Raw genomic sequence first — 1,679 nt, 5'->3', positions numbered from 1 at the left:
TGCAAAGAGGCGGTGTGGTTGTGAAGTGTAGCCTCAACTGATTCAAACCTTGTATTTGCAGATTGCACAAATCTAGTCAAGTGCTTCTCTAAGGCATTCATTCGGGTTTCCAAACCTGAGACTCTGTTTTCCACCTAAGGGGCTTGTTGTTGTTGTTGGAAACCCGGTGGCCCCATGGCCTTTTCTGGACCCTGATTACTCCATGAGAAATTGGGATGATTCTTCCAACCAGAATTGTAGGTATTGCTATATGGGTTTCCTTGAGGTCTCATGCCATTACCTACAAAATCAACATTCTCCTCCGAAGAAACATCACTGATAGAGATCGGGCAATCGGAGGGAGCATGTCCTCCACCACACCTGGAGCAATTAGTCATGGCCGCCACTCTATTTGAAGTTAGAAGATCTAACATCTTACTCAAATTTTCCACTTGAGCCGCCAATGAAGTTACCGCATCTATTTCATGGAGACCGGCCACCTTTTTCTTCTCCCTAGCATTCCATTGGTAGCTGTTTAGCCCCATTTCCACAATTAATTGACGGGCCTCATTGGGGGTCTTGCTACATAACGTACCTCCTGCTACCGCATCCAAGAGTTACCTTGTACTCGGATTCAAACCATTGTAAAAGGTCTGAACAATCATCCACTCTGGAAATCCGTGTTGTGGGCACTTTCTTCGGAGTTCTTTGAACCTTTCCCATGTCTCGAATAGAGACTCCAATTCCAACTGAACAAACGATGAGATCTCATTCCTAAGCTTTGTTGATTTTCCGTGAGGGAAATAATGGGCAAGAAAAGCTTCTACCATCTCCTCCCATGTGGTAATTGATACTCTAGGTAATGAGTGTAGCCACTACTTCGCTCTTCCCTTTATGGAAAATTGGAAAGCTCTCAACTTGATGGCATCATCCGTCACTCCATTTATCTTCAGCATATCATACACCTTGAGAAAACTCTCTATAGGACTGTTTGGATCCTCATCGGCCAAACCGTTGAACTGTATGGATTGCTGCAACATGTGGATGAATACCGGCTTCAGCTCAAAGTTCTGAGCTATGATCGGGGGACGCACAATGCTCGATTGTGTCCCCAAAATAGAAGGTTTGTCATAATCAGATAATATCCGCTGTTGCTCGTTCTGTTCTGCCATGTTTTCAAATCCTTCCACTTCCAAATCAGCTAAATTAGACTGTTCTTGCACAGGCTCTTTCCCTTTTCTTCTAAGTGTACATTCAAGCTCAGGATCTCATTCAATCAATATTGAGGAATTCCCTCAGGTCATTACCTGGAGCTGTACCCAAAAAGAAAGAAAGAGAAATCAGAACGATGATAGAATAAGAAGATATGAAATAGAATGTATGGTGAAATAGCTAAGAAAACAAAGTTCAAAGTATCTCTAAACGCCTATTCCCCGGCAATGGCGCCAAAAACTTGACAAGATCCCCTTGCGTATATCCCACAAGTGCACGGGTTTGTCGAAGTAATAATCCCGGATGAGCGGGTATCGAATCCACATGGAATGGAGAATAAAAACACTTAATCCGCTTCTTAGCTATGTGAAAGATCAGTAGTGATAAGTGTGACAATGATAAAGATGGGGTACTCAGATAATGCTCCACCCAGGACAATTGTTTCAAGTGCAAGAACCCTCTATTATGCTTCCTAATCAATGTAATGG

At 43.1% G+C, this 1,679-nt stretch overlaps 1 non-coding gene across 1 annotated transcript; it reads left to right on the top strand.

Annotated features, from left to right (window-relative positions):
- The first annotated feature begins 654 nt into the window (after nt 1–654).
- On the top strand, nt 655–761 carry LOC120271247. Its single transcript, XR_005539867.1, has one exon. It is a non-coding gene; the product is annotated as a small nucleolar RNA R71 (small nucleolar RNA).
- Nucleotides 762–1,679: the final 918 nt, after the last annotated feature.

The sequence above is a fragment of the Dioscorea cayenensis genome, chromosome 10 (assembly GCF_009730915.1).
Source record: "Dioscorea cayenensis subsp. rotundata cultivar TDr96_F1 chromosome 10, TDr96_F1_v2_PseudoChromosome.rev07_lg8_w22 25.fasta, whole genome shotgun sequence".
NCBI classification, from domain to species: Eukaryota; Viridiplantae; Streptophyta; class Magnoliopsida; order Dioscoreales; family Dioscoreaceae; genus Dioscorea; species Dioscorea cayenensis.
Note: the sequence above shows the minus strand (reverse complement) of the source record. Positions and strands in the feature narration are given on the sequence as shown.